General features: G+C 37.8%; 1 long non-coding RNA gene and 1 pseudogene across 1 annotated transcript in view; both read right to left on the bottom strand.

Annotated features, from left to right (window-relative positions):
* LOC126693742 (uncharacterized) overlaps positions 1-3194 on the bottom strand; it is a 72064-nt gene extending 68870 nt beyond the window's left edge. Inside the window, exon 1 of the long non-coding RNA XR_007645511.1 lies at positions 3119-3194. This is a non-coding gene — a long non-coding RNA (uncharacterized LOC126693742). The remainder of the gene's footprint in view (positions 1-3118) is intronic.
* Positions 3195-12547: 9353 nt separating this feature from the next.
* Positions 12548-14494, bottom strand: LOC126691535 (WD repeat-containing protein 55-like; annotated as a pseudogene).
* Between the last annotated feature and the right edge of the window lie 10374 nt (positions 14495-24868).

A 24868-nucleotide genomic window follows, 5' to 3' on the forward strand; every position in this document is an offset into this window, starting at 1 on the left:
TATAGTCTCATTAGAACTATCTCTTGATCGCCGTGAATGACTTCAATGGGACGACTCTCCCATACAACTGCCAGTAAATTCATGATCACTAGATGACTCTTCTCAGTCAATTCTTCAACATCGACCCCTTATTTCAAGCTCCAACTCCTTAACTTGCTTTCATAAGTTTTCTATCTCTTGGTCCCATTCACTATGATACGAATGCTCAAGAACATAGGAGACCAATCTTTTTCCTTGAGAAGAAGCCTCATCCAAATCCACCATTGTCTCATGCCCATCTTACATGTGATCTTGCTCTCTTTTCCACTCCCTTTCCATCCTTCTTTGGCCTCGAGATGAGACCCTTGAACGGCTACCTTTGGAGCCCACTAACCCCTCACCTACATGTGGCCCCTCTATTTTGGGCGGCGAAAAAACTAGCCCTAGGTCTTCAGCTGAGTAGGAGATTCCCACAAATGGCGCCAATTGTGGTGTCTAGCCCAAGGTACCTAATGTTTTTTATTCAAACTCCCAATTTACTTGTTTTTTATGGGTGTAGAATTTCCTACAATGGGAAAACCTCTTAAAGTCAATCCTATGACCTAAGAGAAGGTACTTTAGGCCCAATCTATATTCTGTTTCCCTCTGTGCATGCTTGCCAAGAAGGCTCAAGCTTAGTAGTGCTAAGCTTACCCCTTTTTGGTAGTTTCTCTCTCTCTTTTCTCTCGTGTATCTCTCCCCCAAAAATTGCTAACCCCTTCCCTCTAACTATTGACCTCTATTTATAGACTTCCCTTAATGGGGTTATCATGATGAGATGATAGTTTTCCATGTTGGTGGGTCCCTCTAGGACATATTCCTGACCAGATGGGACCCACTTCTTGTGACTGATGCAACTCTCTTGAAATTTGCACATGTTGCCAAATGGTGCTCGGCAAGCAATATCCCCCAAGGCATTATCGTTCTCCTCTGTTCGGGTCCCGACCTAGAATTGGGCCCCCGACATTGTAACCTTGTGAAGGCTAGTGGGTTGGGCCCCAATTTTATACTAAACCCCGACCTTATAACTTAACTATGGATAAAGGATCAGGCCCTCGACCTGATGCTCGTACACAAGTGTTTCAAGTTACAGGTATATATGTTACAAAATCTTCACAGGTTTTAGATTTAGGTGCGAGTGAGTTTTGCCACTATTTTCAAACTCACGTTTAAGTCTAGAGTCTGTTTAGGGGTTTTGTTACAAAATAGCCAAATTGAGAGATCGTAAAATTGTAATTTTCAATTATGTTTTGTTGGCTTTAATTTCGTATCAAATTTGATTGTATTTCTTCAATCATTTCCCTGTATGTTTGTAGGATTTAATGTAGGGGTTGAGTGTGTGAAATTGGTGAAGAACTATGAAGAAAAGACAACACGCAACTTGCTCACAATTGGCCCGCAAGTGGACAACCCGTGAAAGGCCACGTGAAAAGCACATGCTGAAAACTAAAGAATCAAGTGCCAGAAGGCATCTCGTGACTCATCTCGTGACTTGGCCAACTCACAAGATGACCTGCAAGATGCACTGCCAGCCTATTTTAGTGTGCTTTCCTCATTTCTTTACCTACACTTTAAAAGCCCACATTACCCACGAAATTTTAAGGAGAATTCCAAAGAGAAAACCCTAGAAATCTATTTGAGATTTAGAGATTGTACACCTACAATCATCTACACATTTCTCTTAATTTTCCTCTGCTCCTACCTCTCTAATTACAAATCCTTGAGAGATTCCTAGCCCAAACACATACCTCACCCAATCTGAGTATTATGAGTTGTTTTGGTGCCTATGGGGAGCATTGGATGAAGCCATTCTTTAGCGGATGCAATTGGAGCTAATTGCAGAATCCAGATAACTAGTGAAGACAAGACTTGGTGAAATCCGTTGGGAGCTGAAACTTGGAAAGTTCAAGTATTTTTGGTAGATTAGGCTTGGAGAGTCTTTTTGATATCCTTGTACTCCAACTTTATTTACTAGTGGATCATTTCAACTTAGAGGGCCGCGGAGAGGTTTTTACGCCGAGTTCTTCGGTTTTCCTCTTCGATAACGCATTGCGGTGTTATCTGTGTTTGCATCTTTCTTTCCTTATTTCTTGTGCTTTATTATTACTTGTTTATTATGTATACATATGCACTAGGGAGTAGTCCCGGTTAATTGCACATTGATTACTCTTATTCCGCACTTAGTAAAATAGTTTAAAAGAAATTAAGTCGTAATTTAAAATTGAGGGTCTAAATAAACTTTAGTGTTTTTACACTATTGAACTTTCATCGTTGATTAAAAGAACATGTATTACTCGTCTCTCACATATAGTGCAATGGAGCCATGTCACGGAATTTAGTAGAGTGATTGTGGAATGTGAAGACACTGCAATGATAATGCATTTACAATTGTAGCACGTTATTTTGTTGAATAGGGACTATTGCTAAATGATATTAAGTAAAACATGAAAAGCTTTGAATGTGTTTCATTCCAAGTTGTGCAGTAACTATGCAATTCAAGAGCTAGCAAAGTTTTCTCAGCAAAATGTAGAGCCTCGGGTGTGACTTGAGGATTGTCCTTTCTTCTTGCTCCCAATTGTACACAAAAATATTTCTAAATAATAATAATAATAATAATAGCTATCACCTTTATTCAAAAAAAAAAAAAAAAAGACAGTGAAAGGGTGTTTTGGATTAATTCAAGGAAACCCAGCCTCCTTAACACTTCAATTTGTAGTATAAGTTTAATATGTTTATCAGATTTTTACAAATTAAAGAATAGGAGCTAACACATGCAATCAAACCCACCTTATTTACACATTCAATAAGGATCTAACTTAACAATTAAGACAGCCATAAATTAAACAGGCATATACATTTACACTATATGTTTTCTTATATCTTAATCTACCACCCAAAAAAAAAAAACTACTTAATATTATAAATTTTAGATTTTGATGCACAATCAAAAAATATCATAGCAACCAACAAGAAATGCATAAAATAAAATTAAATGGGCAATGCATAGGGTTTGATAAAAAGAATCGTAAATATAAAACTACTTTTTGTCTCTTCTCAATTTTCTAGGCTAACAAACAGAAAGATAAGATGAAAGAATTACCTGAAACGTTTCTTAACGTTATTCTGCAATCGAAGAAAAAAGAACACAGAAGAAAGAGCTTTTAAGGGACTTCCAAATTCCAATCAGGGATGAAATAAAAGAGATAGACAGGCGAAGGACTAAGCCGGGCCCCCACCCAAAAATTTCTCAAGGTCCTCCATTATATAACAAAATATCTAAAATTCGTACAACAAAATTGTCCTTAAAATTGTAGAGTGGTAATTGGGTTATATAACAAAAGATCCAAAATTCGTACAAAAAATTGTCCTTAAAATTGTACAGTGGTAATTGGATTTTTAACTAAGGGCAGAGTGAGAATCACCTACAAAGTATTACAACCACGATAGGATACTTTTTATAAAATAAGCCATAATTTTTAGTACCAACTAAATATTTCATGACTCACTTAGTAGCTAGCCAATGATCTCTATTAGACTTGCTAGTGAATCTACTAAGCACTCCTACTACATATGCAATGTCAAGTCTAGTACAATCAGTAGCATAACGTAAACTACCATTGATGCTAGCATAATTCTTTTGATTAAAAATATCATTATCATTATTTACATGCAGGAAATAAATGAACACTAAAATCAAAATGAGTAGCTACACATTTGTGATCATGAAAATTATATTTCCTTAATATTTTTTGAACATAATGAGATTGATCAAAAAATATTTCATTACACGTTTTTGTAATTTTAATGTCCAAAATAAAATTAACCTCACCAAGATCTTTCATATCAAAATGGTTTTCAAGCATATTTTTTGTCTCATTTATGACATGCATATTTGAACCAAAAATCAACATATCATCCACATAGAGGCTAGTAATAACATGTAAATTATTTTATGATTTAGAATATATACATTTATCACATTTATTTAATTTATCATCATTCTCAATCATGCAGGAATCAAACTTTTCATGCCACTATTATGGTGCTTGTTTTAAGCTAGATAGGGATTTAGTTAGTTTATATACCTTGCTTTCTTGTCCAGGTTCTACAAAGCCTTCGGATTGATCCATATAAATCTCTTTCTCTAAATTCCCATTTAGAAAAACAATTTTTACATCCATTTAATGAATTTTCAAATCAAAAATTGCAACAATTATCAAAAATTGCAGCAATAGCAATTAACAATCTAATAGATGTAATTCTTGTTACTGGAGAAAATATATCAAAGAAATCAATATCAACTTTTTGTTTAAAGTCTTTTGCAACAAGTCTAACTTTAAACTTATCTATTGATCCATCTAGTTTCAACTTTTTTTCTAAGGACTCATTTACAACCTATGGTCTTACAACCCGGTAGAAGATCTACTAATTTCCAAGTTCTATTAGAAATTAGAGATTTTATCTCATCATTTACAGCCTATTTCCAAAATATAGGATTAAGTGATGTTAAAGCTACTTTTAAATTTTGGGGATTTTCCTCAATGTTAAAAACATAATAATCAGGACCAAAATCATTTTCAACTCTAGCTCTTTTACTCCTTCTAGATTCCATTTCAAAATTTTCTTAATTTTGTAAATGAAAATTAGAAGAATTAGGTTGTGACAAAATATTTTCTTCACCCCCACTATTTTTCAATTTAAAAGGAAATTTTTCTTCATAAAAAATTGCATCACCAGATTCAAAATTATTTTGTTTTCAAGATCAAAAAATCTATAGGCTAGACTATTAATCGCACAACCAAAAAAAGTACGAGTAGTAGCTCTTATACCTAATTTAGGTATTTTAGGGTCAGTAAGCCTTACATAAGCAAGACAACCCTATACTCTCAAATATCTCAAATTAGTTTATGTCCTTTTTCACATCTCAAAAACTGAAGCGCGATATTCACTCTCTTTAAGGTCAGTCCTAGGATAGGACAGTCCAACAAATATCATATGACTCAAACAACCTCTACACAAAGTGTTCAAGCCCAATATCTGAATCAATACAAATTAGCCCATTAATCACCACAATTAAAAAGAATAAAATAGTCTCTCTCTTTTTCAATATGGGATTAAACATTTTCACTAACTTCTTATCTTCCATATTAACTTCCACATCTTTACATTTATATTGTAATATAAATCCATTTTAATTAATTAACAATAAAATGCTCCAACAATATGTAAATGGATTTCTAAACATACATTACTTGTCTTTCCATTTTTCCCTTTAGAAATGACTTGTGGAGAGCACTTCAAGGGAAACATATGATGAGTCTTTTTAGGTCATATAGATGACTCTTTTCAGTACAAATATGGTACCCGCAGTTATTGATTAAACCTACGTCCATTGTCAAAATCTAGGAAACCGAACCCTTCAAACTAGTAGTCATATATGTATCGAACGAAAATCTAGGAAACCGAACACTTCAAAGTAGTAGTCATATACGTATCGAACAAATATCCGGTACAGATACTATTGGATACCAAAAACTCTCTTTATTTTTCTTTCCCTCTCTCTCACCCACTTTCTCTCGAGTCTTTTGGCTAAATATTGCAAAAAATGAAATTTATTGATGTTATAGGTACTATTCAAAGTTATTTGGCAAAATGAGGAAAGAGACTGAATTTCGGCAATGGTGTTGTCGAAATTGCAAGAAAAAGTACAATATGTCAGAAGGGAGAGAAAATTGAATTTCGATAATGAGATTACTGAAATTCTTGTCCTGTCCAAGCTTTGCCTGGGAATGAATTGGGCAACCAAGTTGCCGAAAATAGGAGGAAAAAAAAAAAAATTGTGGCAATAAAGTTGCCAAAAATGAAGGGAAAAAAAATGCTACGTCTACAACATTTTCACAACAAATTACAGGTGGTTAGTTGTTATTGGTTCAAATTTGAACCTAACACTAAGATTACTTTTTTGCCCCAATAATAACAATCAATAACAATCTGCCACTTATGATTTTTTGTAAAAATGTTGTGAAAATGTTGTGGACATATCATTTCTAAAAAAAAATTGTGGTGCCGAAATACAAGGAAAAAATTAAAAAAAAAAAAAAAAAATTGGCAAATTGATTTGTAGCAATGGCATTGCCTAAATAAAGGGGAAAAAAGTGACAAATTGATTTGTGGCAATAGCATTACTGAAATAGATCACAATAAAGTGATTTGTGGCAATGGCATTGCCAAAAACACTTTGACAAATTGAGTTTATTGTGACAAAATTATTTGAGTTTATTGTGACAAATTGATAAATGGCATTGCCGAAATAAATATTTCTTGAAGACTAGAGTTGCCTGATGACCATTGGCCTTGTTATAAGGTACTGACAACTCAATTTGTCAAAGTGATTTTGGCAATGCCATTGCCACAAATCACTTTATTGTGATCTATTTCGGCAATGCTATTGCCACAAATCAATTTGTTATTTTTTTTTCCTCTATTTCGGTAATGCCATTGCCACAAATCAATTTGCCACTTTCTTTTTTCCTTCTATTTCGGCTCCACAATTTTTTTTTTTAGAAATGATATGTCCACAACATTTTCATAACATTTTTACAAAAAATCTTAAGTGGTAGGTTGTTACTAATTGTTATTATTAGGGCAAAAAAGTAATCTTAGTGTTAGGTTCAAATTTGAACCAATAACAGCTAACCACCTGTAATTTGTTGTGAACGTAGCATCTTTTTTTTTTCTTTCATTTTCGGCAACTAGGTTGCCACAATTCTCTTTTCTTTTTTTTCCTCCCATTTTCAACAACTTGGTTGCCACAATTCATTCACGGGTAGAGCTTAGGCAGGACAAGAATTTTGGTAATCTCATTACTGAAATTCAGTTTTCTCTCTCCCCTGACACATTGTACTTTTTCTTGCAATTTCGACAACACCATTGCTGAAATTCAATCTCTTTCCTCATTTTGCCAAATAACTTTGAATAGTACCTATAACACCAATAAACTCTATTTTTTGCAATATTTAGCCAAAAGGCTCACTTTCTCTCTATGAAACTAATAGATTCTTAATTAGTTTAATTATTGAGAAATATTTATGACTTCTAGTATTTTCTTTTTCTTTTAAACTAAAAATTAGATCAATATGTTTTTAAAAATATTTATTTATATACTCCACATTTTCAAGAATAATATTTTCATATCAACATATATGATAGATAAGTAAGATAACAAAGACTTAAAAGTAATGTTACAGTCACAAATTATTTTATAACTTTTTTACAAACTGTTGATATGGCCAACTTCTTATTAGTTTTTGTCTAAACCCACCATTAACATTATTTTTTCATTTACCAATAACTACTCACCATGCACATTAGCAATTTGTAATTTTTTTTTTGTAAAAATGTTTGTATCCCTAGTATTATTCAAGACCTAAAGGTCTGTTTGAGATCTACTTATTTTGCTGAAACTGAAAACTTTTTGCTGGAAGTATTGTAGATAAAGATAATGTTAATTGAAATAGTACAGTGAGACTCATGAATAGTATCAAAAAGTGCAATGGGACCCATGAATAGTAGCAAAAATAAGCTAAATAGTAAAATAAGTTTGCAAAAATAAGTTAGCCAAACATACACTTACGTAGACTAATGTTTCAACATGTAACACTGTACTTTATCAAAAAAAAAAAAAAAAAACATGTAACACTGTACGGTAAGATGCAGCACTAAATCACTCTAACTATTGTCCAAAAATAGTATCATGTACCAAAGGATCAAATATCTTATATGGGAAACATGTTGAATTGTTGACTACCTCTATATGCTGCCAGCAAAAACTACATCTTGACAGAGTTGAGGCAAATTGAAGAAGCAGCAAATCCAGTACTTAAAAGTTAGAACAAATGCTACCTTCATGAGAACAACAGAGAGTAGTTCATCTTCAAAAACTTAGACTGAGCTTGGACCTGTAAATTTTTTGAAAAATAGATAGGAGTATAATATATTAAAAAAACTGAAGGAGTACAAAAGTATGCAGAAAGGGTGGCTCCCACTGACCAGACCCTAACAGCCAATACAACCAAAAGGAAAAGAAAAATTATAAAAAACTATAAATTAAAAGTATGCAAGAGTCAATCCGTAAGGGTAGCACACTCAGGTGCTCAGATGGTAGGCATGGTACGAGTGAACCGTTGGTATTCATCCAAAAACGTTTCTGCACTCTTGAGTATTACATGCGGCGGGGTTTGAGTCTCTTCAAAGTAAAATCTATTTCGCGCGTTCCATATGGACCATGTCACCATGGCCCACAACTCAAACTCTTTATGGGACAATCTACCCTTTAAAGATTGGGCTAAGCTGAAGAACGTCCTAGCCGAGGAGTCACTCTTTTGCAGCTTTCCTTTGACAAGAGCCCAAACATTTCGCGCTAGAGGGCACTGCCACAGGATGTGGAGAACCGTCTCATCACTCAAACCGCACACCACACACTTAGGGTCAATGGGTACTCGCCGACGTGCTAAGCTTGCTCGAGTTGGTAGGATATCTGAGCTAGCCCGCTAAACGAAGTTCCGAACCTTAGGAGGGATAGATAACTGCCACAGCCGGTTCCACACGGGCTTATCTTCTTGCACCCTGGAGTGTTCGCCATTCCCTGTCCCCTTCATCCGGAGTGCTACTTGATAAGCAGTTCGTACCGAGAATGTTTGGGCCTTATTTTCATTCCATATCAGTGTATCCCAACCCTCTAAACTCCCCAGGCGAATCTGCAGAACTTCATCTCTCGACGGTGGTTGAAACCAAGCATTGACCTTCCCCCTATCCCACTGTTTAGTTTGTGGGTTTATAAAGTCCACCACCCTCAACGTCAAGTCCACTCCATCATGAAAAGCCGGGGTGTGAGGTAGCCACTTGTGAGACTGAATACCAACCGAGCACCCATCGCCGATCTTCCATATGGACCCCATCCTAATTAGCTCCCTAGCATTGAGGAGACTACGCCACATGTAAGAGGGGTTACTCCCAAGATCGGCCTCCATGAATGAGCATGTGGGGAAGTACCTTACTTTGTACACTCGGTAGAACAGCGAGTGTGTCCCATGGATGAGCCTCCACGCCTGCTTAGCCAACATCGCAAGATTAAACGCATGAATATCACGAAAACCCACCCCCCCTCTATTTTTAGGAGTGCACAGCTTGCCCCAGTTGATCCAGTGAATTTTCCGCTCATTCCGCATCTGCCCCCACCAATACTTTGCCAATACTGAGTTCATCCCATCGCACACAGCTCTAGGGATTTTGAAGATTCTCATCGAGTATGTAGGAATTGCTTGGGCGACCGTCTTAATGAGGACTTCTCTCCCAGCCTTAGAGATATTTTTTTCCTTCCACCCCATCACCCTATTAGAGACCCTTTCCTGGAGATCCTTGAAGGTATTGACTTTTGATCTTCCCCCCACCATGGGTAAACCTAGATACTTTTCGCAGCTTGTCATTACCTGCGCCCCAAACATAGACCGAATATTTTCTTGAACCTCTCGACGTGTATTCCTGCTAAAGAACAAAGCAGTCTTTTAGCGATTAATAACCTGCCTCGAAGCCTTTTTGTACTGGGCTATCACGTCCATCAACCGACGGCATTCATCCGTTTTTGCTTCGCTAAATAGTAGGCTATCGTCAATGAAAAGAAGGTGAGAGATGCGCACCCCACCCTGACAAGAAGTAAGTCCTTTCAAGTGGCGGGTTTCAGTTGCCTTTCGCAGCAAGGAGGAGAGCCCTTCAGTGCAAAAAAGGAAGAGGTAGGGAGACAATGGGTCCCTTTGCTTGATACCTCTAGAGGGGGAGACATATCCGCATGGTTCGCCATTAATAATGATGGAGTAAGAGGCTGTACGTACTGTCAGCATTGCGAGGTTTACCTACTGCGCTGGAAAACTGATTTTCAACATGATTTTTTCTAGGAATTCCCAATCCACCCTATCGTAAGCCTTGCTAACATCAAGCTTGACTGACATGTGTCCGACCTTTCCTCTCCGCCTATTCCGCATCCTGTGTAACATTTCATATGCAACAGAAGAATTATCTGTGATAAGCCAGTCAGGTACAAAAGCACTTTGGGAGTCCGAGATAACATTTGATGATATAGGTTTCACTCTATTCACAAGTACCTTTGAGATAATCCTTGAGACAACGTTACCCAAACTTATAGGTCGGTATTTAGTGATGAGTTGAGGATCCTTCTTTTTAGGTATTAGCACAATATGTGTATAGTTCATTTTGTGCAAGTACCTCCCTGAGTGTAACACCGACAAAACCGCTGCAGTGACGTCGTGCCCAACAACGTGCCAAAATTTTTGGAAAAAGAAAGGAGACATACCGTCCGGACCCGGTGACTTAGAGGGGTGCATCTAGAAGAGGGCTGCCCGTACCTCCTCCTCTGTGTATGAACACGTCAAGCTCCTTGCCATCTCTTCAGTCACTACACAATCCACAAAGGTTAGCACATTCTCCATGCTAAGATCCGTCGAAGCAGTGAACAAATCTTTGTAGTATGCTTCTACTATGGCTGCTATCTCCCCTGTGTTTGTGCACCAAACCCCATTTGAATCATATAGGCCCTCTATGGTATTTTTCCTGCGTCGTTGGCTAACCCGTTGGTGAAAGTACTTCGTGTTCTTATCTCCAGCGGGAAGCCAGATGGACCGAGATCGTTGTCGCCAGAACACCTCTTCGTGGTGTAGAAGGTCATTAATCTTTCTTCGAACCTCATTTATTTTGTCCAAGTTTTCCCCGAAAACCGCTGCCCTTAGCTCCTCCAGCTCACCCTGCTTGGCATTTAACCGGTCCCAGGTGTTCCCAAAGGTATTCCTACTCCAAGCCACGAGGTCCATCCTGCACCTTTTAATTTTTTCAAACAAACAAAACATAGGACTACCTGTAGGTTGACTCTACGTCCAACAAGTTCTAATCTGGTCTTCACACTTTGGGTGGGCCACCCACTTCTCCTCGAACTGGTAAAGCTTTGATTTTCGGTGATGGCATACACCAGTGGGCTCAGTAGTTAACAATATGGGGTCATGGTCAGAATAGGCTGCTGTCGTATGAAGGACTTTTGCCTGTGGGTAAAGCTCTCGCCAATCCTCCGATGCATAAACTCAATCAAGACATTGTTCTACAAAGTCAACCCCACGTCTTCCGTTTTTCCATGTGTATCTATAGCCTTGAAAGCCCAAGTCCACTAGCCCACATTGAAGAAGTGTGGACTGGAAATCCTGCATAGGCCGTAGCGGTTTGGGAGTTCGGATGTTCCTCTCATCAAAGCGGAGAATTTCGTTAAAATCACCGAGACACACCCAAGGAAGTGATGCCCGACCCGCTAGATGCCTCATCAAAAGCCATGTCTCACACTTTAGCCTTTCTTCTAGGTGCCCATAAACCCCTGTCAGTCTCCAATGTAATTGCGATGGGGAAGAAATATGAACGTCGATATGGTTAGGTGAGTAGGTCTGGGTAGAGACCACCACTTCATTCTTCCAAAGCAAAGCAAGCCCACCACTACGGTTCACACTAGGCATAGCTAGCATTAAGGGAAACTCCAACTCCCTTTTAACGGACTGCATCTCACTAACTTTCAATTTTGTTTCCATAAGAAACAAAATTGTGGGTCCTTTTTTTCTTACCAAATCGGTAAGTACCTGAACTGCCCGACGGTTCCCAAGCCTCCGGCAGTTCCAGCTCATGATGATCATGGTGTTCGTCGGGGCTGAGAGGCAGCCGCCACCGTTGGGATAGTTGGTTTAGTTTCATCGGCCAAAACCTTATGCCGCTTATTCTTCTCCTTCTCTGTGTTAAACTCTTCTTTGTGCTTGTGGTCTCTTTCAGCTCTCTTAGTACCAACCCGAGGGAGAAAGGTGGTGGGTTTGTCTTTTTTTTCTTTGCATTGAGTTTGTGAAGTTTTTTTCCACGTAGATGCTTTTTGTGGAAAATTACTAGCAGACCCCTTCTCCCATGCACGTGGATGTGGTTTCATTTTTTGCACGGTTTAGGTCACGTGACCTTCTATAGTTTCCTGTTTATCCATGCTATATAATATGGGTACAGTGAAAAGGTCATGTGCTAGTATGTCTGAGACCATAAAGTGTCGGTGTGGGCTGTCATGGGGATGGCAGGTCTGTTTCGGTGTGTGGTCGGCTTCCATGGGTTTTGGTTTCAAGGTGTCAGGTTCAGGTGGCAACTCTTGCATGATCTGTGGAGAAAAGCCGGCTTTGTCAGTCCCATGAATTCCGGGTTTGCCGCCTTTGCAGGTGTCTGCGTTTGCAGTGCCTCGAAGATCGGTATTGTCGGTCAACTCTCTCAGGTTCAACCTTGGAGTTTCCGTGACCTGTGGGTCCCTTGGCGACGTCGAAGTCGCCAGCGCTAGTCTGTGCCTTGGAGGGCTGTCCTCGGTACTTCGCGGACCAGCTGGTTTTGTTCGACTACCGGCGCGAAGCCATTCTCCATATGGCCTGCTCTCGGTGGTTCCTTCGTACGGATGAGGTTATCAGTTTGCATCGTGACCCACTCTACCACACTGAAAGCACATTCTGACAAGCCTCTCATACCTGTAAGCAACCTTGACTCGATCACCTTCTAGACTGACCACCTGACCGCCTCTCCGTATTGGTTTCTCAAGCGGTGTCTCCACTCTAATTCGCAGAAAACGGGCCTGGTCCGATGCGAGTGCCTTACAGTCTACTTCCACCACTCGGCCGATACCCCGACCGATATCCAACCCCGCTTCCTCGTTGATGAGGTCAAAGGGCAGCCCCCATACCTGAACCCATATTGGCAAAAACGTGAACTGAATTGACCTGGCTGTCAAACCCTTCTCCCATCTCTGCAACACCAACATGTTGTTCTCGAAACTCCACGGACCGTTGTCCCACACCCATTATAGTTGGCTTTCCATTGAGAACCTAAACTGAAACAATCCGTCCCCAACGTCTACGATTTTGAGGTTGCTACCCATTTTCCACATAGACCGTAGGAGGTTTTTTGCGGCTCTTGCATTGAATGGGCGAGTGGTCAAGAATTTTCCGATGAGGCTAAGGGAGTATTCCTCAAGAATCTCGTCCTTATGGGCCGCTCGAATGGTGATAGGCTCCTCCTCTTCATATGTCAATGAAATGTTTTGGATCCGTTCAATGAAGTCAGACTCCATTTAGGAAGAAAGAGAGGGCGGGGAAAAGGAAGTATACTGAACAAGGAAGAAAATTTTATGAAGACGTCCGCTCTTACTCTCCGCCGTTATAGCCCCGGTCAAAGGATAAGAGAAGAAGAACTCACCCTTGGTGAGAGGAAACACTCCTACGAGAGGAGAAAAAAAACTTGCGACATGTAAATTAAACATAGGAGAAGCTAATCAAATTGAAAATTATCCAAGTCAGTTTGAGAATTACAAATTAAACAATTTGCAATAGATAGGAAGTGTTTTATATTAATAAAAAAAATGTTCAAAAAAAGCTTACTTTATTTCTTAGAGGATTGCAAACAGACAGAGTTCCATCTCCACTTCACATTGCAAAAAAGCGGATACTTTAGATCTTTACATGAACTACTCAAGAAAAGGGGGAAGAAAGAAGAAAATTATCAATTGAAAAAAAAAAAAAAAAAAAAAAAAAAAAAAAAAAAAGAACATAGTTTTTGAATTTACTTAAGCAACAAACTAAGGAAACATGATATGAGCTTTCTAAAAAACAAGAATAGTTCTGTAGGTGCACAAGTGAGGCATGAGCAGAAAGCTAAGGCATGATTAGTTGACTGTTATTGTTGGAGAAGAGTACCTTGTTCCCAAGAGTTTCAAGGAATCAGATGCAAAACTCATATCTGAAATGTAATCTTGATGAGTAGCAAAAGTATTGCAGCAAGAACGGTATCTGGTATCCCAGACCTTAATACAGCCTTCATCATCACCTGAGGCAATAATTGCCTCACTCAGGTTTATCAATCTGTTGATTGCAGCACTGCTCCACAAACATTCAAAGCATGAAATGAACATATTATTAACAGAACAAAAAAAAGGACACACGAAGAGAACAAGGCAGGCACTCCCACCTGTGAGCATCTTCAAGACGATCGAGCAATTGCTGATCCAGTCTCCACATCTGTGGCCAGAATTGACTGGTCAAGAGATCATGTCACAATTGCTAACAATAAATGCAAAACCAACCATTTCATTACCCCATTATTAGGCATGTATTAAAAAAAAAATCATTATTCATTTCCCCTCCCCGCCAAAACAAAAGAAAAAGAAAAAGCAATAATACCATGCCCATTATTGAAGAATCTAACAGCTCTGCAAACGAAGTGCGTGCATGAACTTCCAATAGCCTTTGTGGTTTGACATTATGTATTGGTGAACATTTCCATCTCTGAGTCCTGCAGTAATGAGGTCCCTCGAAGGATGGAAATCTATGTCAATAGCAATTGTTCCCAAATTTATCTCCATTTCCTCTCTTTTCTCCACAAACCCTTCCCGCTTTGATGACAAATGCAAAGAGGTACGCCAATCTAGCCTCCAGCCTAACCACAAGAAAGTTTTACTTTTAAAACTTACCACCAAAATAACCCATACCCGATCACCACACCAGACTAGTAATTAGTAACCCCCTAGAAGGTTTAAATAGCAAGTCAATTCATGCAATATATTGATTTAGCAAAGCAATATATTCTAATTCGGCGCAATATATTGATATATCAACATGTGTTAAAGGTCTTATGTGAGTTTCTCCCAAAGCAAAGCGTACAGCAAGATCATCAGCTTGTATTCAGTACCCACCCTATCTACATAGAATCAATATATTACTAAAAACTAAAGCATAACATTTAATGTTGCTACGCTTTCATTGAGCCACGTCAGTAACTATGTCATTATTAATTTTTTTTCAATTTTTTTATACAATTTTTTAACATTTAAAGTGAATAAAAACTCTATTATATTACAATTATATTACAATCAAAATATCATATTTAATTTATCTTATTTTTAATTATTCTTATTTATTATTAAATTTTCAATTCCATTTTAACTTTTCATATCCCCACTACTCTCTACCTTAACTTTCTTCGACCTTTCTCATTCCATTTCAACTTTTCATATCCCCACTACTCTCAATATTAATATTATTCTATCATTTTATCTTCCTTTATTTTTTACTCTTCTTATTCTTATCCTCATACTATAAAATTGTCATTCTCCCTTTTATTCTATGCATAATTTCTATTTTTCCACACACAAAAGCCTCTCTCTCTCTCTCTCTCTCTCTCTCTCTCTCTCTCTCTCTCTCTCTCTATATATATATATATATATATATTTTCCTTCAATTTTTGGTATATATATATATTTTTAATTTTAGTGTAACAGGTTGACCATCAAAACATACTGATGCAGTATTGAAAGCTCCACCAAATGCATCGTAGAAATCAGTTTTAGACTACTAGAAGTCAGTTAGTTTGCTAAAATTGGAATTGACAGGTAATCCAGCTTGATACGATTTAGTTTTATATTTTATGTTGTTATCTTTTTTATTCACATTGGTTGTTAAATGTTATATTATTGCATTATAAAGATAGTATATAAAAATATAATATTATTTTATTACATAGCATAACTAAAATAATATGGTGTTTATTGCTATACATTTCATTTTTATTATTTTATTCTCATCTTATTTTATTCAACATTTAAATTTAGCAGCATCCTCCATATCATAATTATTTATATTTTGTCTCATTTTTAAAAAAATTAAACGTATAATATTTTATTCAATAAATAAAAATTGTTCTTATAAAGTCTTCCCATGAAATGTTACAATGCATCAATGGAAAAATGAAATACAAAACAAATATCAATTTAGAAACACTCAATTAAAAAAAAAAAAAAAAAAAAAAAAAAAAAAAAGAATAAACAATTTTCTTATAAAGTATTCCCATAAAAAGTTACAATGCATTAATAGAAAAAGAGAATACAAAAAACATGCTATTTTAGAAACACTAAATTTATAATAATAATAATAATATCAAACCAAACATATCATAAAATAATAAACTAATAGTTATGGATGTACTAACTTCTTGGCAGCAAAATGGAGTAAAATAAAAATAAAAATAAACGTTACAATATGCATATTTAGTACATTAGAATTATCATCAAATTTGGGAAAACAATAGGATGTTAACAAAGAGGGAGAGAAAGAGATTAGTAAAAGAAATCAAACGTCAATTAAATAAATTAATTAGTAACCGTTAATTGGAAAACAAAGAGACCGACGGCTAAAGGAGTAAAAAATTAATTAAAGATGACCCTACGAATGTTATTATAAACTTTACAATACAAATAAATAAATCGTTAAATTCACTTAATTAAATCATATAATCAACAATTAAATAAAATCATAAAAAATTTAAACTTGAAACTAATCAAACTCTAATCTAGAAAATCATATTTATTATCAAAACTAAAAGGAAAACGTTCTTCAGTAATAATAGAAATATATAAGAAATAAAGATGAAAATTTTCAAAAATTTTTTTTTTTTTGACATTTCATTTAACATTATTTATAAATAATAAAATATATAAAAAAAGTCCTTAAATGCTTATATTCTTCACACACCATGACTTTTAAAATCTAATGAAAGGTTCGAAGAATTTAACTCTCATTTAATGCCTCTATTATGAAAATCAACAGCCAGTAAAATATGATAATAGTAAGAAACATTATAAATGAGAACATGAAAAAACTAATTAGCCACTATTATTATGGAATAGATGTCTTTTTTTTATGCATCTAAGAAAATGAACTGTATAGGGTTTACTTATTAAGGTATATATAAAGATTCACGTTAAAAAAATATGTAAAGGTTTTTTGAAAAAAAAAGTAGATGTAAGGTTTTTATTAACTTAAAAGACAATGAAAAACCAATTTTTAATTACTACAACCGTCGCTACTCTATAAATCACACACAACACTATATTCAATATCCTAAACAACATAGTTAGGCCCTTTTGGATATACACCACCATATTCAACTTATAAATTACAACCCAAATCAATCATACAATTACACAATCAAAGCATGAACATGTAACATGTATTACCTTCTGAATTATTGCTTGGAATTTTCACAATTATTGAAAGGGAATCTCCAAATTTAATTTTTAGAAAACATCAAGACAAGGTGAATTTTATTCTTTTTAACTTTCATAGAAAAAAAAATATTATGCACATTATTTCAACCCTTATGGAAAAGAAGGTTTACATGTAGCATGCAAAACGTGTTTAATTGACTTAGAGATGTAAAAATTAGTCAACCAACTATGGTAGAATTAAGGTTTCAAATTTTAAATAAAACAATTCTACAATAATAAAAAATTATTTTGTGATAAATATGATTATGAAATGCATTACTTTTCATTAAATTAGTTCAAATTACAAAATAATAATAATAATAATGAGATCACCATAAAGAATAATCACGCGCAACGCGCGGATCTGTGACTTGTGACTAGTTTATATAACATGCCAAACATAGAGTCAAGTAACTCCAATTTAGTAATTGTTAAAAGCTCTTGTTCTTATAATTCTAATTTTCTCTAAACAAACTACCCTTTTCATTTAGAGGTCCTACGCAAAAGTATACCAGAAAAACATCATCCTAAAGATTTTAATGTCATTGAATCCATTTTATAACCCACTGCTAAAATAGATTAAGATAACTAAATTTCAAAGTCCCCAAATAGGGGAACTAAACTCCTTACTAAGTCACATAGTTGTCTCTATTGTCGACACACCACATCGGTCACTCTCTCTCACCCTCTAAATACACAATTCATTCACCATAATCTAAAAAGATTTAGGTAGATAGTAGACATGATTTAATAATTTTTTACCAACGGATATAAAATCATAGTGTAGTCTCCCAATAATTTTTCTCAATCTTATTCTTGTACAATCCCCAACAACAACATTGGTCACATGGCCTGAAAATCCCTTTCGTTTCTCCAAAGGTTGCAACAAAAAAAAGTAAATATATTGTCATTTGTCAATTGTCCCCAACCTAGCTTACACCATACTTATATATTCTGGTAACTCACTTCCGAAGCTGAAGTCTTTCCTCCCAAAATACTTAACAAAATTGGGTTTAATTCTGTCCCCAGCCAGGTCCCAGAAATTGCATCGACAATTCCACCTTCCTCTCTCTGCTTTTTTTTTTTTTTTAATTATTTTTTTTAACGGTGTTTGTTTTGTTCAGAAAGTTCAGGAACGAAGGGAAAATAATTTTTTAAATAAATATAGTGTGATTGCACTTTTGTGAAAAAATTCTCTCCATCAATAAATGATAGATTAGGGGTGAGAAAATTGGATACTTTTTTAGAGTTCTACCGTTCTTGGGTTTAAGGTTTTAGTGAGAAGAATTGTCGAATGGTTTGGGCTGGTCAATGGGCCGGGTCAGCCCATTTTTATTTGGCCCATGTGCAAATAAAAAGGGTTTAGGATGAAATGTATCTACATATTTAGATTAGATTAGATGTAATATAAAAATGTTCAAAACTATGTAATGTTCAACTTATGAAATTAATGACATTTCATTATCTTATGAGTTTTTAAGAAAGCTTTATAGGTTGAAGTACTAATGTAACAATCCATACTTACAATATTTCACATGCCCAATTACTCTAGTTACAATACTTTATGTCCCCTTTTCTCCACTGAGAATGTGCGCGAAATACATATTTTTTGTTATGTTCATGAGAAATATTTTAAAGAAAATTTTGATAAATATGTTAGAAATTTCTCCTATCAAGAAGAGGCCAATATATGGCTTGTGTAAGTTATTGTACTTTGCATTAAGTAGCCAATGTTAGCTAGTTCTCTTGTAGTGGCACAGTTAGTTATTCCTTAAGAGTAACTATTAAATTATTTAGTTGTATTTTTAGTATAAGGAATGGTTACTCCTTAGAAATAGCTATTTATTTAAAATGAAAAATAGTTGTTCCTTAATCCTTATTAAAATGGTCCTAATAGTTTCTTTTTTCTTTTGTTTTGATTGATTCCTTAACTTAGGTAATAACTAAAAAAATGTAAATTACTAAAATGCCCGAGCAAAACAACTCTCTCTCTCTAACATTTTTTTTCTTCGTTCTTCATTTATCCCCTATGTTAGGTGTAGGGTCACGTTCCGCGACAAACCGCAGTAGTGTTGGGTTCGCACGTGAATGGGCCCAAACAATATCATTTGTAGAGAGTGGATTCGAAAGGCTAGGCCTTAGTTACCCAGCGGTGGTTTTGGTGGCGTTCATATGTGATTAAAGTGCTTTCACCCTTGGAGTCTTTCTCCTGGAGGTGGACCGGAAGCCCTTCTTTTTTGGCCAGTCTTCCCAGCCCTCCCTTCCAGATTATTTATTTTTTCTTTTATACTAGCCTGCGTTCACTTTCCTTCGTCCACGTGTAGGGTCAATCTTTCCAAGACTAATACTTGTCCCGTCAGTCCAAGTCCAAAGTTGTTGGGAGTGGTTGATAAAGCTAAAGGATAAGGCTCTGTTAGGCGCAAAGCTATGCATGGGGAAGGTAATAAGGGCAGCCTTTCCTAGATATTTTAGATTTCCTTTCAAGTATGTCTCTTTACCGTTTTACCCCTCCTCTTGGTGAATCTTTGGGTCAGCCGAGGACTGCACTGTCCTCGGCTGCTTCTCCGGGCCAATTGGGCCTTATTATTCTTGAGCTTGGGCCATGATCTTTTTTCGGCTTAGGCCTTTGGACTCCCCATCAGCAAGTGGGCCTGGCCCATCAATTATTGGGCCCCACAATAGCCCTTCAAAACTCTGCTGTCCGATATCCTGGTTGGAGAGGAGGGTTTTGATAATACCGAGCATTTATTATGGCTCATTTAATTCAGCCCTTGACTAACGCTGGCAACTCTTCACCTGACCAGGGAATGTACCGGTCTGCAAGAGATTCCCCTTAATTTGCGCATGATGCTCTTATGCCGTTTGGTTATACGAAGCGCGTCTTTAATATCTTCCTTTTACGAGACTTCCCAGATTCAACGGTTTTTGATGGCGTGGGGGAATGAAACGGACGCATTCATGTTTACAGATTTTCTTGGAGATCTGAACACATTAAGTACTCTCCTCTTCGTCCCCTATATAAAGAGAAGAAACAAGAGTTGTTTCTCCCACAGATGAATCCCTTTAACCCCACCAAAATTTAAAAACCTCAGATTCCTTCCTGAGTTTACTTTTACTCTCCAGTCATACTTTAACCTGAAATATATTCTCCATAGAAATAAGCAATGAAAAAACCATTCCCCTCCCAAAAGCATCGTGTTCTAATGAAGCTCGAAATGGCTCGGTCAGGACAAGGATGGCGGAGACTCAAAATTTGTCTCGCCTTTCTTTTAGCCAAAATCCGAAGCAGGGACTCGTCACGTCACACTTTCGGCGTGACTGAGCCGAGGACATACATCGTCATTACTACCCGCTCTCTCATGAGCATACCTAATATGGCCCCAGTGTGTTAGGAGTCAGGACTGGGGCAGGGACTAAGTGTCCCTGCTTCTTTCTCTCTTCATTCATTGGCGCCTCCTTCTGCCTCTCTTTCTCCCTTCTCATCTTTTCCCTCTTCTTCTCCTCCTTCTTTTACTCATGTCCTCCATCTTCCTCATTCATCTCCTCCATCTTCTGCTCATGTCCTCCATCTTCCTCATTCATCTCCTCCATCTTCTTCTTCCTTGTCCTTCATTTTCTTCTTCCTTCTCCTTCAACTTTTTCTAAAGAAAGTTCTTCTCTCAATAGGAGCAATATTGAGGCAGAGATTGGAGAAACTTTGAAGACGAGTTTAAAAGACACCTGACTGTTTACTTATCTGTATTGCGAATACTATTGTTGCTTCGGTAGTTTACCTTTTGTATAGGCTTGTTTAAGCCCCTCTTTGTACGTTGTAATAATTTTTCATATTAATAAAAATTGTTGTTGTTTTACTTCACATATTCTGTTTTTATGTTTTTACAAGTTTACAAGCGCTGCTCGGCACAATAGTATAGCATTCGAACCAATGGCGACTAAGGCCGAAATACTTGCTAATAAAAAGATGTCACCATAACTTTAATAGCATTATTTGACACAGCAATGCCTATCTGGGAATAACGATACTTACCCCAAAACAATGCCGACATTAGAACTAGATGCTCTATGCGGTGTGGGATATAATCATCCGAAGACATATTTCCCGCAAGAATGAACAACCCCCGTAGGCTACCAAATAGTGGGGTGTCTCGCCATCATCCTAACACTTTTATCGGCCTCAACATTTTAAAGTATTTGAGCCGAGGGCTTTCCCCATTTGAGTAGTGGGCGTCCCAATAGGTTTGAGTCCGAGGACTTCACAACGCCTTGGTTCTGTCCAAAACCTAGTTTTGTCACCTAGGCAGTTGGTTTCCCCATTGGCTTGAGTCCGAGGACTACACAATGCTTTGGTTCTGTCCAAAACCTAGTTTTGTCACCTAGGCAGTTGGCTTCCCCATAAGCTTGAGTCCGAAGGCTGTAGTTCAGTTTCTCCCTCTCCTCAGGTATTTCGCGAGGTGCCGAGCAGGAGGCTGTCCTCGGCAACGGTTATTCCTCGGCGTGGGCCATTGTCCCTGGGCTCCCATGCAGAACGGGCCTGGGCCGCAAATTCACTAGGCCCATAACTTAAAGAGTATTTATGTAGTTTTTGGTCACGCAATGCTTTTGGGCATCCCAATGTTCGAGGTGCACCTTCCCGAGACTCCTTTAATCCCATGGTTGCAGGTGGCGTTGGAGATTGAGCCAGAGCCATCTTGTCTGTAGCGTTCCTTGGAACGCTGCGTGAATTAAATGCCACCACCTTATCTCTTTAAATAAATAGGAGAGAAAGTTGTTTCACCTACGCACCAATTCTTCAGTTTCCTCCCAAATTACAACTCCCATATCCAGTGCTATCCCCCCTTAACATAACATGTTTGAGGCGAGGGTTGGGGAGAAGAAACTCTCTCCGCCACAGAGGCGCCGTGTCCTCCTGAGACTCAGAATGGTGAGGTACGGGCAAAGGAAGCATAAATTTAAGAGAGTACTCCACTTCGACAGAGGGGAAAAGGTGTTTCTCCCTCTTCTAGTCAAAATTCGAAGCAGGTTCTGTTCATGCCAGAATTTTGGTGTGTCAGAAGAAAGATTCTCCGCCATCAGCGTCTCTGCCCTGTCGCAAGCAAATTTTTGGTGAAGGCTTCTCAACTTCCAGCTCCCTGCACCTTTCCTTCAGCGGTGTGAGGCTCAAGTTGGGTTTCTTTTGCTGCCTAAGTTATGGGCATATAAAGGCATTGAGGAAGAACAAGGTCTTGGAGCAGTAGCCAACCTCTCCTCTGATCCACTTCCTCGGCTTTATCTTATTTTCTTGTATCTTTCTTTCTTTTTGGTTATGTGGTTAGCTTTAGAAGCTAACCTCTCGTCTGTACTGCCTCTTCTGCTTTGTTATATTCTCTTGTATCTTCCTTTCCAATTATGTAGTGAGCTCTGACATAAGCTGATTCCAGCTTTTCATTGTACGTTGTACTGTTTCTTTGTTTTAGTGAAAATGGAAACTTATTTACTTGTTTTGAATACTGTTCTTTTGGCAACACCACTTTGTGAATGAGTGTGCTCCATGTGTTTGTTTCTTCTCGGCGATATTTAAAGCAAGAACCCGTGAAATACAATCCAACTAATTCTAATTTGCCGACACTACCAGGCACAATAATAACAATTCATAGTAAGTTGAACTTAGGAAACTAACCGAGATAATGGTTGAACGTTCCGTAATAAGTGCGAGAATACTGTCTGAGAACGACAAATTCTAAATAATTCATCCAAGGGGATGACCGAGCATTGAATGACTTCGCTTATGCTTTTGGAAACATGTTGCCCCATTCCGTACTAGTTCCTTTGGTGTTGAGGATCCGAGGGCAAACTAGAGAATCCATGTAGTTCAGGAATTAACCCAATTGTTAATGGAGAGTTTTCCTCGAGGAGATTCTAAGGTCCACGTAACGTAGTTTTTCCTTTTAAATAGTTGGTTTCCCCAGAAGCTTGGGTCTGAAGACCATACAAGGCCTTGGTTCTGCCCAAAACTTGTATTGTCTTTGTAAGTAGTTGGTCTCCCCAGAGGCTTGGGTCCGAGGACCATACGAGGCCTTGGTTCTGTCCAAAACTTGTATTTTTCTTGTAAGTAGTTGGTTTCCCCAGAGGCTTGGGTCCGAGGACCATACAAGGCCTTGGTTCTGTCCAAAACTTGTACTTTTCTTGTAAGTAGTTAGTTTCTCCAGAGGCTTGGGTCCGAGGACCATACAAGGCCTTGGTTCTGTCCAAAACTTGTATTTTTCTTGTAAGTAGTTGGTTTCCCCAGAGGCTTGGGTCTGAGGACCATACAAAGCCTTGGTTCTGTCCAAAACTTGTATTCTCTTTTTAAGTAGTTGGTTTCCCCAGAGACTTGGGTCCGAGGACCATACAAGGCCTTGGTTCTGTCCAAAACTTGTATTTTTCTTGTAAGTAGTTGGTTTCCCCAGAGGCTTGGGTCTGAGGACCATACAAGGCCTTGGTTCTATCCAAAACTTGTATTCTCTTTTTAAGTAGTTGGTTTCCCCAGAGGTTTGGGTTCAAGGACCATACAAGGCCTTGGTTCTGTCCAAAACTTGTATTTTTCTTGTAAGTAGTTGGTTTCTCCAGAGGCTTGGGTCCGAGGACCATACAAGGCCTTGGTTCTGTCCAAAACTTGTATTTTTCTTGTAAGTAGTTGGTTTCCCCAGAGGCTTGGGTCCGAGGACCATACAAGGCCTTGGTTCTGTCCAAAACTTGTATTTTTCTTGTAAGTAGTTGGTTTCCCCAGAGGCTTTGGTCCGAGGACCATACAAGGCCTTGGTTCTGTCCAAAACTTGTATTCTCTTTTTAAGTAGTTGGTTTCCCCAGAGGCTTGAGTCCGAGGACCATACAAGGCCTTGGTTCTGTCCAAAACTTATATTTTTCTTGTAAGTAGTTGGTTTCTCCAGAGGCTTGGGTCCGAGGACCATACAAAGCCTTGGTTCTGTCCAAAACTTGTATTCTCTTTTTAAGTAGTTGGTTTCCCCAGAGGCTTGGGTCCGAAGACCATACAAGGCCTTGGTTCTGTCCAAAACTTGTATTTTTCTTGTAAGTAGTTGGTTTCTCCAGAGGCTTGGGTCCGAGGACCATACAAGGCCTTGGTTCTGTCCAAAACTTGTATTTTTCTTGTAAGTAGTTGGTTTCCCCAGAGGCTTGGGTCCGAGGACCATACAAGGCCTTGGTTCTGTCCAAAACTTGTATTTTTCTTGTAAGTAGTTGGTTTCCCCAGAAGCTTGGGTCCGAGGACCATACAAGGCCTTGGTTCTGTCCAAAACTTGTATTCTCTTTTTAAGTAGTTGGTTCCCCAGAGGCTTGGGTCCGAGGACCATACGAGGCCTTGGTTCTGTCCAAAACTTGTATTTTTCTTGTAAGTAGTTGGTTTCCCCAGAGGCTTGGGTCCGAGGACCATACAAGGCCTTGGTTCTGTCCAAAACTTGTACTTTTCTTGTAAGTAGTTAGTTTCTCCAGAGGCTTGGGTCCGAGGACCATACAAGGCCTTGGTTCTGTCCAAAACTTGTATTTTTCTTGTAAGTAGTTGGTTTCCCCAGAGGCTTGGGTCTGAGGACCATACAAAGCCTTGGTTCTGTCCAAAACTTGTATTCTCTTTTTAAGTAGTTGGTTTCCCCAGAGACTTGGGTCCGAGGACCATACAAGGCCTTGGTTCTGTCCAAAACTTGTATTTTTCTTGTAAGTAGTTGG

This window comes from Quercus robur, chromosome 7 (genome assembly GCF_932294415.1).
Source record: "Quercus robur chromosome 7, dhQueRobu3.1, whole genome shotgun sequence".
Lineage (NCBI taxonomy): Eukaryota > Viridiplantae > Streptophyta > Magnoliopsida > Fagales > Fagaceae > Quercus > Quercus robur.